Source organism: Geotrypetes seraphini, chromosome 4 (genome assembly GCF_902459505.1).
Source record: "Geotrypetes seraphini chromosome 4, aGeoSer1.1, whole genome shotgun sequence".
Taxonomy (NCBI): Eukaryota; Metazoa; Chordata; class Amphibia; order Gymnophiona; family Dermophiidae; genus Geotrypetes; species Geotrypetes seraphini.
Window position 1 is genome coordinate 128266228 of NC_047087.1, and position 12804 is coordinate 128279031.

Sequence of the window (12804 nt, forward strand, 5' to 3'; positions counted from 1 at the left end):
AAACTGAAGATTTTGAAACAAAATGTAATGGAGAAAGATTTTAAACAACAACAGGATGAATTGAAAAATAAAGTAGATATCTTTAGAGCTGAAATCCAAAAGGACAAATATAAGAAATTTAAGAGAGATGAGAATGACTATGCACAAATGAAAGTATATCCTTGGATAAAAAGTCAAGATGAAAGGAATTCGGGGAAAGGTAAAAAAGTGTCTTTTGATCATACTTCTGATTCTTCTAGTTTTGGTTCAAGCTCCGAGGAAGATTTTTTAGGCCCAAAACCTCAGTTCCAGCGCAGAGGTCGACGACGAAGAGGCAATGGTCGAAGGAACCCTTTAAACCAGGGCCAATACCAGAACCAAGGATACTATCAGAATCAAGGCCCCTATCAGTATCAGCGACCACAAACCCGCTCACAGCGGGGTCAACAATTCCCTTAACACAGTCTGATTTTGGGATTTTTGTGGGCTCTTTGATTATAAATTTGTCTAATCATAGATTGACAAATGATGAGATTTCGGTATTATCTAAGGGTTTATCCTTTGTTCCAATGGTTCCGGTAGATGCATTTCAAGATAAGATTGATATTGAAAAATTCTACCGGACATTACGTATTAAATCATTTTTCTCCCAACAAGAAACATCTTTACAAGAAGAGACTGTATCCATAGTAACACCGAAATCAAGTTGGGTACCTCCTGGTCCGGTAGATCCGGTACTAGAAACATTTCATAAACTTATGAAGTTGGACATTGACAAAATTAACAACGATAAACAATGTAGACATACTTTTAACATCAATCAAAAAGAAAAAAATGCGATACTGACTTTGACATCTGATAAAGAACTAATCATCAGGAGAGCTGATAAAGGCGGGAAAATTGTGTTATTGAAAAGAACTGATTATATGATGGAAGCGGAAAAACAACTATATAGTAATGATTATACAGTTTTGACGGATGATCCTACTATTGATTTACAGCTAAGAATTAACAAACTAACGAAAACTGCATTGGATCAAGGTTATCTTACCAAAAAAGAATTTAAATTTCTGAATGTGTTACATCCATTAATTCCAATTTTCTATCTGCTCCCCAAGATTCACAAGTCACTAACTGCTCCACCAGGGAGACCCATTGTCTCTAATAAAGGTGCACTTTTGGAAGCTGCATCAATTTATATCGATAAATTCCTTCAAAAATTTGTAAAAAAGACTGTTTCCTATTTACAGGATACTACGGAATTTTTGAAGAAAATAGAGTTAATTCAACCAGACCATAATTCAATACTTGTCACGATAGATGTATGCTCCCTTTATACCATCATCCCCCAAGAGGAAGCGCTAGAGATAATCAAGAAAACCTTGGATTTGAGAACCACCCCTAAAGTACCTACAGCATTTTTATGTGAACTTGCCAAAATGGTACTTCAAAATAGCTTTTTCATGTTTGAAGATTGCTTGTTTCAGCAAAAATCGGGAATAGCAATGGGTATTACTATGGCCCCGGCTGTGGCTAATTTATTTATGAATGAATTTGAGCAGAAATGGATATACCCTTCTCGATTCTTTACGAAAGTTAAACTATGGACCCGCTACATCGACGACGTTTTCCTGGTTTGGAATGGAAGCTCTGATGAACTGAATGAGTTCCTGAACTATATGGATATGTGTCATCCAAAAGTAAAATTTACTCATACGAACAGTACAGTTGAAATCTCTTTCTTGGATGTTTTGATTAAAATTGTTGATGGGAACTTCAAAACACAAGTTTACACGAAACCGACCGATAGTAACTCGGTACTACACTTTTCTAGTGCTCATCCTAGCTCTCTAAGAAAAAGTCTTCCATTCTCCCAATTCCTAAGAATTAGAAGAATTTGTACTTCTGATGCCGACTACAAAAGGCAAGCAACAAACTTGAAATATAAATTCTTACAAAGGGGTTACCCAGAAAAGATTATTAATAGAGCATATAAAAGGGCCCTTTTCAACCACAGGGAACATCTGTTAACCCCGAAAACTAGGAATAATGATCAGACCTGTGAGAAAATCATGACATGTGTATTAACATATTCTAATCAGAGCTATAAAATTGCTAAAGCTTTGAGAAAACATTGGGAGATTTTGAGTATAGCAGGCACGTTTAAAGATTTTTCCCTTAGGATAGCCTATCGTCGGAATAGGAATCTTAAGGAGATATTATGCCCTTCTCAACCAAAAGATATGATTACTATTCTAGATAACTCCATGGAAGGCCACCAAATCTGTAATAAATGTCAGATGTGTGCTCTGATGGAATGCACCAAAGTATTTGTGAATCCCAAAAATAATAGGGAATACATCCTGAACCATACATCAAATTGCAAAACTCGTGGGATAGTTTATGCGTTGAGATGTCCCTGCAACCTAATTTATATAGGTCAAACTTCCAGGCAGTTTAATGTCAGGTTGATTGAACATAAAAGCAACATTAAAAACATGAATATGGGAGCACCATTAGCTAAACATTGCATTACAAAGAAACATGAATTTATGTCACTAAAAGCTGTAATCATAGAAATTGTCAGACCCGATATTAGGGGAGGCAATTTCAGACGTAAACTTGCCCAACATGAACAGCGTTGGATCAACAGATTAAATACTTTGTATCCTAATGGTTTGAACAAACAAATAGAATGGCAACATTTCTACTAAGCAGAGTTTGTTTGTTTGTTTAGCCTGCTATGTTTGCTCACTGTGTGATTCTTGGCTGTTTCCTGCTCTGAAATCGGCAGCAGAGCTTTTGGCTTCTATCAATGAATCCCTGCACTAGTGAAATCTGATACTCTGACTGACGTCAGTACACAACCAGGTCTTTAAATCGAGGCTGTCGCCATTTTGTTGAACTGAGACCGCTTTCAATTGAATACTGAGCAGCAAGTAAGTGAACTTATCGTGCACAATAAATCTGAATGCATTACGTTTTTCTAAATGAACTTTCTTGTACTTTTTTCAGCGACTTGTTTCCTAAATTATCTGGCCCTGAGGCAGTGGGTTCGAGTTTACGCCCACGAAACGTTGGCCACGTTGGCTGTCTTGAAATACAAGTGCTGACTCAAGATAAGTTTGGATGAATGCCTTGTTTAAAATAACTATCAATAGATATAACTGAAAGCAAGCAGGTTTATGAGAAAAAGGCTGTTATGCAATATAAATGCTGACTCAAGACAAGTGTGAATGAATGCCTTGTCTCTATAATAACTATTAATAGATAAAACGGAAAGTAAGTAGGCTCATAAGAGATAGATTGTTATGAAAGGGGTTAAATAAGAGTGTAGTGAAAGAATTAGAATGTGAGTATAATGAAAGGGGTAGTATGAGTGTAATAAAAAGTTTTAATAAGAATAAGTTATAAAAAATTGAAAAGATAAGAAAAAAAGTGATAATTTAAATAAATAACTTTTAGCAAATTTTTGTGTTTGAATTTAGTATAGTCACAAGAGTGAGGCCAATGATTGGAGAATAAGGAGCAAGTATAACTACGCTGAATACCCCAGTCATTGATTTTGGCTACGCGTAGGCTCCATTACTGAGGCTATCTCTTGTTAGTATAATTGACCTTTCATTAACATATTAGATTAAGTGGAAAGTATTTGGTTTATATTATTTGGTATAGGTTTTTCCACTGGGGAATTTTTGTATTTAGTGTGTTTACTCATAAATCAGCCATACTTTGGACATCATCATCTCCACACCAACTTTCTCCTGTGGTGACTGACTATTCCTGGACTGATCATAGGCTTATACCTTTTTCACTCAACATTACAGTGGACAGCAAAGTTTTTGCTTCTTTAACACTTTCGGGTGTATCTTACAGATTTTTGATTACTGATCATGAAAATCACATTTAAAATTACATATCACATACCATTTTAACATAAAAGTACATTTTTACAATTTCTTGTTATACTTTCAGGCTAATGCAATTAATAATTAATAACTGATGTCAAGATTAAGGAAAGCATTTTTATCAGTCCACAGATCAGACACGTCATGAATGATGAGAGATTTGAAGATCTGTTAGTCGGGGCAGAGAAAATCGCCTGGAAAAGCATTCAAGGATGTCGTTGAGAATTTTCTTGGCAGTTATAGAGCATCAAATTATATTCCACTGGTTGACAAACTTCTTAGAGTATACAAAACTATGAAGTGCAACATGTCGCTGAAGATGCACTTCCTACATTGACACTTTGACTTTTTCCCTACCAATCTTGGTGCAGTCCGTGATGAACATGGCAAAAGGTTTCACCAGGACATTGCCACTATGGAAAAAAGATATCAGGGCAACTGGAATCCATCAATGCTGGCTGACTATTGTTGAGACACTACAATGAGATACACCGGACACCGAGTACAAATGAAAATCAGCAGGAAAACACTTTTAGCCACAGTGAACTATCACAGGGTATCAGAAACTTCTTGATACATTGGCTTTAAACATCTTAATCCATTCCTTAATCATCAGCTACATATATTCTTGTAATGCACCTTATCAGGTATAAGAAAAAAAGAACTTCAGCATCTCCAGATAATTCAGAACACCTCCATAAAACTGGTCACAGGAGCAAAAAAGTTTGACCATGTTACTCCCCCTCTTCATGACTGCTCATTGGCTTCTCATCACCCATAGACTCGCTTATAAGATTTCATTGCTAGTATTCAAGATTCGACAGGCCTGTGCACCATTGTTCTTAGACAGACTGTTGATCCTAAATACCCCATCTTGCACTCTTCACTCCCTTCAATAGAACCTCTTAATAATACAAGTTTCATTAAAATTTGATATTCTGCCTTTTAGGCTTCTAAGCGGTATACATCTAATATTTAATTTAAAAAAAACAATAAAAATAAAATCAGGGACACAGACAATTCAACAGACATATGCACTAGGACATAAGGATGGAGAAGGAGAACTACATGTTGGATAGGAAAGACAGACAGAGAAGGGTAGAACAATTGGAAGGGGCCCTTCTGTATGTTAGGTTCATAGAAAAATAAGTATTAGAGTTTGTGACTTAGATCTGGGTTAAAGGTCAAAAGTATCTTTAAATAAAAATGTTTTTAATTTTGATTTAAAGCATTCTAAAGTTGTTTCCTCCCGTAAATTGGTGGGCTTTGCATTCTAGAGTGGGGGAGTTGTGACAAAAAATATTGTTGATCATGCTTAACTGACGAACTGATGGAACGACAAGAAAGTGTTGGCCATTTGATCTAAGGATTCTCACGGGGCATATGGGATCAAAATTCTGCTCAAAAACTCTGGAAGCTTTGTATTGTGTATTTTAAATGTCAAGAGTAGGATTTTGTATGTAATTCTATGTAATACTGGGAGTCAGTGGGCTTTTATTAATAGAGGTGTAACGTGATCAAATTTTTTCACATTCTCGATAAACTTTATTGTGGTGTTTTGTATAATTTGCATGTGTCTCAGCTCCTTTTGGGTAATTCCTTTATATAATGCATTACAATAGTCTAGACCAGTGTTTTTCAACCGCTGTTCCGCGGCACACTAGTGTGCCGCGAGATAAGAACATAAGAACATAAGAACATAAGAAGCGCCATCTCCGGATCAGACCTTCGGTCCATCAAGTCCGGCGATCCGCACACGCGGAGGCCCTGCCAGGTATACACCTGGTTTATTTTATAGCCAACCATACTTTATATGCCTCTCTCAAGGAGATATGCATCTAGTTTGCTTTTGAAGCCTAGGACTGTCGATTCTGCAATAATCTCCCCTGGGAGAGTATTCCAGATGCCAACCACTCTCTGTGTGAAGCAGAACTTTCTGACATTAGTCCTGAACTTGTCCCCCCTTAGCTTCATTTCATGTCCTCTTGTCCGTGTCAAATTGGACAATGTAAATAATCTTCTCTGCTCTATTTTGTCGATTCCTTTCAGTATTTTGAAGGTTTCGATCATATCCCCACGCAGTCTCCTTTTCTCAAGGGAGAACAATCCCAGTGTTTTAAGTCGATCCTCATATACCAGTTTCTCCATACCCTTCACTAGTTTGGTTGCTCGTCTCTGCACCCTCTCCAGCAGTTTTATATCCTTCTTTAGGTAGGGAGACCAATGTTGGACACAGTATTCCAAGTGGGGTCTGACCATTGCCCTATAAAGCGGCATTATAACTTTCTCCGATCTACTCGAGATTCCTTTCTTTATCATGCCCAACATTCTATTTGCCTTCTTTGCCGCTGCCGCGCATTGTGCTGACGGCTTCAGGGTCCTATCTATCAGTACACCCAGATCCCTTTCTTGTACACTTTTTCCCAGACTTGCACCTGACATTCTGTACTCGTATTCCTTATTCTTACTGCCTAAATGCATTACCTTGCATTTCTCCACGTTGAACTTCATCTGCCATTTCTCCGCCCATTTTTCTAACCGACACAAATCGCTCTGGAGTTCCTCACTATCCTCCTGCGATCTGATTGCCCGGCAGAGTTTTGTGTCATCTGCAAACTTGATGATCTCACTGGATGTTCCGTTTTCCAAGTCATTGATATAAATATTAAAAAGGATCGGTCCAAGTACTGAGCCCTGGGGTACACCACTAGTCACTATCTCCCAGTCGGAGAACTTCCCATTTATGCCCACTCTCTGCTTCCTGTTATCCAGCCATTTGCCTATCCATCTTTGTATATCTCCCTCTATGCCATGGCTTTGTAGTTTCCTGAGAAGTCTTTCGTGTGGAACTTTGTCGAACTTTGTTGCCTGGTGTGCCGCAGGGCCGCCGGGCCCGGAGCTGACAGGGGGCCCGAGGCAGGGGCGCCAGTAGCTCGCCAAGGCAAAGTGAGTCGATCACCCAGGACTCACTTTGTCTTGGCGATCTAATCTATCGGGCCAATCAGTCTTCCTCTCCCCGACGTCAATTCTGCAGTCGGAGAGGAAGTTCGGGCCAGCCAATCACTGCCTGGCTGGGCGGAACTTCCTCTCCGATTGTAGAATTGACGTCAGGGAGAGCATGCGTCGGCGTCGGCTTTGGGGCCTGTTATCCATTGGTGGGTCCTGTTCCCCGATGGCAGCGGCAGTGGCAGTGGCTTGGGGAACGGCAGGGAGAAAGAAAGAAAGGTGGCAGGCAGGGAAACAGAAGGAAAGAAGAGAAACAGAAAAAAAGAAAGAAAGGTCAGGAAGAGAGGAAGAAAAAGTTGGGGGAGGGAATGAGGTGTGGAGGAGAGAAAGCATACAGGCTGATAGAAGGGAAGAAAGATTGGATGCACAGTCAGAAGAAGAAAGTGCAACCAGAAATCACCAGACAAGGTAGGAAAAATGATTTTATTTTAAATTTAGCAAAGTGGAGGCAGTATTACCACAGTTTTCAAAGGAATTTGCCCAAATAACTTAATAGTTAACTGGGTAAATTCCCAGAGATGAAAACTTCCCTTCACTTACTATGCACAGTTCTGAATTTATATCTGCTGTCTATATTTTACAATATGGTCACCTTTTACTAAACCGCAATAGTGGTTTTTAACGCAGGGAGCCTATGAGCGTCAAGAGCAGCGCTGGACATTCAGCGCAGCTCCCTGCACTAAAAACTGCTATTGTGGTTTAATAAAAAGGATGGAGGGTATATTTGTCTATTTTTGTATGCTATAAAAACCAAATACAGAGAGAGACTGAGAGCTGTTGACGAAGAGCTACGTGTGTGTCTTTCTTCGATTCCAGCCAGAATATCAGCTTTGTGTTCAGCCAAACAGGCGCAGGTTTCGCACTGAATAAAGTATTTTATAATTTTTATAATTTTTATTTCGTAATAAAGTAATTATAAAATACTTTCTTTGTGTTTATTTGATTCCTATTCAAGAGAATTACTTTATATATAGTCAATATAGGCAGAGAGTTAAATTTTTTAACATTTTCTAATGGTGGTGTGCCTCGTGATTTTTTTCATGAAACAAGTGTGCCTTTGCCCAAAAAAGGTTGAAAAACACTGGTCTAGACAAGAAATGATGAGAGGATGTTCAATGCGGAGGGGTTGAGAACTTTGGAGAGGGAACGTATCATTTGCAATCTATGAAAGCATTTTTGTACCATGGAGCTGATTTGTTGTTGATATGTCAATTTGTTATCCAGTATTATACCCAAAAGCTTCATGGATGATATTGTTTGAAAAGGTATGGAGTTAAGGCAAATTGGAGTTTTTAATTGTAGACCATCTTTGCATGGGAATAACATTGTTGATGATTTTGTGATGTTTTAACGCCAGCATGTTATTTTTTAGCCATTGACCAATAATTTCCATTTTTTGGTTGATATTTGTGATCTCAGTTTGATCATTTGGGTCTAAGGGGTGGAGGAGCTGAATCAGTGTATGTATACGGTGTAAAACCTATTGCTTATCCTAGTGTTAACAAGGGGGTCAGGAAGATGTTGAATAAAAGTGGGGATAAAATAAGATAGAATGCCATAACGAGGAATGCCGTAATGAGAGGGGTATAGAAACCCACAATAAATAGCTATACTAGAAACTGGAATGAATGAATTCTCAAGAATTGGCTCATAGGGAGATTAGATCTTAATGATAGAGGGTGAAAACTGTGATAGTCCAAAAAGCTCGCCCTATCCGTACGTTTACGAAACAGAGAAATATGGAAAGTATCTTGTGTTTTTCTTATATGAATGTTTCGTAATGTTTCTGTTTCGTCTCTGTTTCGTAAACGTACGGATAGGGCGAGCTTTTTGGACTATCACAGTTTTCACCCTCTATCGTTAAGATCTAATCTCCCTATGAGCCAATTCTTGAGAATTCGTCGATTATGTTCTTCTCTAGATGATTATAAATTCCAAGCAAAACAATTGTGGCAACGTTTTTCTCATAGAGGGTATCCCTCTCATATCGTTAAAAGAGCTTACATAAGGGCTAAATTTGCTAACCGTGATTTACTGTTAGCTTCTACAAGACAAAAAAAACGCTAGTGATTTAGTATATGTTCAAAAATATACTGCTTTATCTATACAAATAAAAAATATATTACTTAAACACTGGCATATTGTTTGATTATTGGAGGGTATACCAGAAAGACCGATGTTTGCTTTTCGAAGACATCGCAACATAGAAGAAATACTCCGGAGTCCTATAGTCCCTTACCAACGTGGGTATCACGGAGGTTGCGATAGTTGTCAATGGTGTGCTCTCACCATTCCAGGTGAAATTTGGATTCATCCATCCACAGGGAAGAGTATACAATCTAAGGAGATCACTAATTGTAATTCTACTAATGTCGTCTACATCATTCAATGCCCTTGTGATCAAATTTACGTGGGTAGAACGCAGCGGTCGATTAAAACGCGCTTGAATGAACATAAATCTAGAGTTCATACAGAAACGGATACTGCACCCATAGTAAATCATTGGCTAAGTAAACAACATTCCTGGCAAGATATTAAATGGCGTATTATAGATTCTGTAATAATAGGGAAGGAGGGTGGGAATTATAAAAAAGCTCTTAACATCAAGGAGCAAAGATGGATTTATGAATTAAATGCTCTATCGCCTAATGGATTGAATGAAGAAATTGACTGGATGTCTTTAGTTTGAATCAATTGAAGTTTCTTACATATTCCAGTCTCGTCCAGTAAGACATACAATGAGTCTTTTGCTGAGTAAGCTTTTTCAGGGTTTAAATACCGGAACTGACGTCAGATGCTCCCGACCGGCATGAAATTATCTCGAATGGAGCGATTTCTACTGCGTGCATGAGTAAGTTGCTATGAGTCTAAAAGTCTTGATTAGACATATTATAGTATATCAACACCTAAGAGTTCTTTTAAACATAAGCTAACAATAGTTTAGGAGTAATGTTTGATATTCAAATGTTTTGCAGATATAATTGGGAGCCTCGACCCTGAGGAAAGCGTGTGAAACATGGACATGTTGGTGGAGGCGCTCCCCTTTAAAAACTAGATAAAAGCTAAGTAAAAACCATTTTTACTAATAATTTATGGACAAAAGAAAAATTGATACAAAAAAAGCATATAAAGATAAAAAAAGATATATTTGGATCCTATGAAGATCGGGTTCTATGAGCTTTTGCTCATTTGAACCATTGGGTAGTTTGACCCTCTGAGGACCGAGTATCTCATTTCTCCTTATGAATTTGGAGATTATTATAACACTGGAATAACCCCCTTTTTTTGTAATGAGAGGGGTAACAGGCTGACTTGGTGTTATTGCTCTGTAAAGGTACAGTCAGAGAAATAGGATTTAAACCATTCAAGAACCTGATCAGAGACCCCCAATTGACTGGAGTCTTTGGAGCAGTAAAGTGTGGTCGATTGTGTCAAATGCAGCAAAAGATCTAGGGGAAATGAGTAGTGCAGATCTGTGGTGATCAATATAGTAGAGGATATTTGTGGTTATGCCAAGAGTTCAATTGAGTGATTTTGTCTAAAACCTGTCTGATTAGGATGCAAGACCTTAATTTTTTTCCATAAATTTGAAAAGTTGGTTAAAAACTAGTTTTTTGGATATTTTTGCTAGAAAGGGGATGTTTGAAGTTGGATGGTAATTTGATGGCTCAGAGGCTTTGGCTTTGTGGTTTTTAATAATTGGATGTATTGTGGACTCTTTCCAGGTTTTAGGGAGCGTTCCTGAAGATAAGCTGCTTGTAATTAGTTTGTGAATATAGTCACCAAAGATTGAGAAGTACCGTTTTAACAGAAATGGGGGGAATACATCAGAACTTTTGCCTTTTATGTTTATTGACTGTATGACGCGTTGAATGTCATTTAATTTTGGGAGAACAAAATGAGAACATATTGAAATTGGTACCACTGGCTGATCATGTGAATTGAGGGTGTTATTTGTGTTCCTTGACGTGAGGCAGTTGTGATCTGATTTTTAAAATTTTGTCTGCAAAATAAGTGGCTAGAACTTGGGCAGATGGCTGGTTGTCAGTGATTGTTTTTTGTTTATTGAGGTTAGTTAATGATCTGACAATTGAACATAATGCTGATGAGTTTTTGGTTTTAGTAAAGCATTCGGAATAATAAGGACATAAGAATAGCCTTACTGGGTCAGACCAATGGTCCATCAAGTTCAGTAGCCCGTTCCCACGGTGGCCAATCTAGGTCGCTAGTACCTGGCCAAAACCCAAGGTGTAGCAATATTCTATGCTACCCACACATGGCATATAAAGGTGAATCAACATTTTCTTGTTCCACTTGCTGATCTCATTCGAATATTTTATATTTAATCAGCGTTGCTTCTACTGACCCTCAGAAACACCACCTGAGACTCATACCATTCATTGTCTTAGGCTTTAAGTGATGTCTCCTCATCGGGGCAGTTATAAAAGCATAGCTCTCTCCACTTACATTTTATGAATATAAATAAATAAATAGTTCAGCTTAAAGTTCTATTAAAGTGATAAGTGACTTAGCTTATGTGTGGTCGTTCATTCAGGGATAGCTTAGCCGACATGTTTCACCATACGGTTTTCTCAAGGCTGTACTTCCCTTTACCTGGCTCCACGCTACTTACAAGAACGAGAGGGCATTCGGAAAAATTAAAAGGGGACAGATTCAGAACCAATGCCAGGAAGTTCTTCTTCACCCAACGGATAGTGGACACCTGGAATGCGCTTCCAGAAGGCTTGATAGGACAGGGTACGGTATTGGAGTTCAAGAAAGGATTGGACAATTTTCTGAAGGAAAAGGGGATAGAAGGGTATAGATAGAGGGTTACTATACAGGTCCTGGACCTGATGGGCCGCTGCGTGAGCGGACTGCTGGGCGTGATGGACCTCTGGTCTGACCCAGCAAAGGCACCGCTTATGTTCTTATGTTCTCGATAGATAGCAAAGTAAAAACTGAATAAACTTGAAACTTTAAAATTGTCAAAAAAGCCTAAAACAAATAAGAGAACAGGAGAAAATAAATATAATATACTGTAGGTGTTGCGCTACTCACAGTGACTAAGGGCAGAAAGGCTAAGAAAAAAGTTTTCAGTCAAGTCACATGTCAGACACGATGTGAAACGTATCAGCAGAAGAAATAAAACTGTAGGTCCCATGCGAGTTGGATGAGTGGGAAGGCATGTATGTATAAGGTTACCAGACATTCAGGAAAACCCAGACATGTCCTCTTTGACATGCCCTTTTTTTAGAGGACTGTCTGGGTGCCTGGATAGACTTTCCAAAATCCAGCAGTTTGTCTGGGTTTTGGAAAGCTCTGGCCACATCTGGATGGCCTCTGAGCATGTGCGGATGACATCACATGTATCCGCACATGCTAGGAGATCCTCAGACGTGGTATGGAGGTCAGAAATGAAAAGAGCTTTCTGGGGGCGTGGCTAGAGGCGGAATGAGGTGGGGGCTAGAGGCGGGGTGGGGTGGAATGAGGCAGGACTGGGGATGGAATGGGATAGGGCCATGCGCCCAAGATTTTACAAAGCAAAATATGGTAACCCTATGTATGCATGTGTGACTGGGTTACTAGGCTTCTTGAGGATGAAGGAATGCTGGGCAGTGTCTATATACCAGGCTCTGTGGATAATGTCACCCACATGTGAGAATAGCATGACCTGCTTGTCCTCACAAAAAATGTAGCATTGTAAAGTTTACACATATATTTGTGTGCTCAGCTCACACTCCACCCAAACTTTACACAGGCACACCCCTACCAGTGAAGTATGCACATCCAAATTACTGGTTGGTATTCTAGAATAGGTTGCACGTAAATGACTAAAATGCCATCACTTATGCGCCCTCTTACCATCTACAACTAGGTGGCTCCTTACAGAATTACCCCCAAGGGTTAC

General features: G+C 38.8%; 1 protein-coding gene across 1 annotated transcript in view; it reads right to left on the reverse strand.

Annotated features, from left to right (window-relative positions):
- Nucleotides 1–12804, reverse strand: part of LCA5L (lebercilin LCA5 like) — a 153610-nt gene that overhangs the window by 123868 nt on the left and 16938 nt on the right. The window lies entirely within an intron of this gene.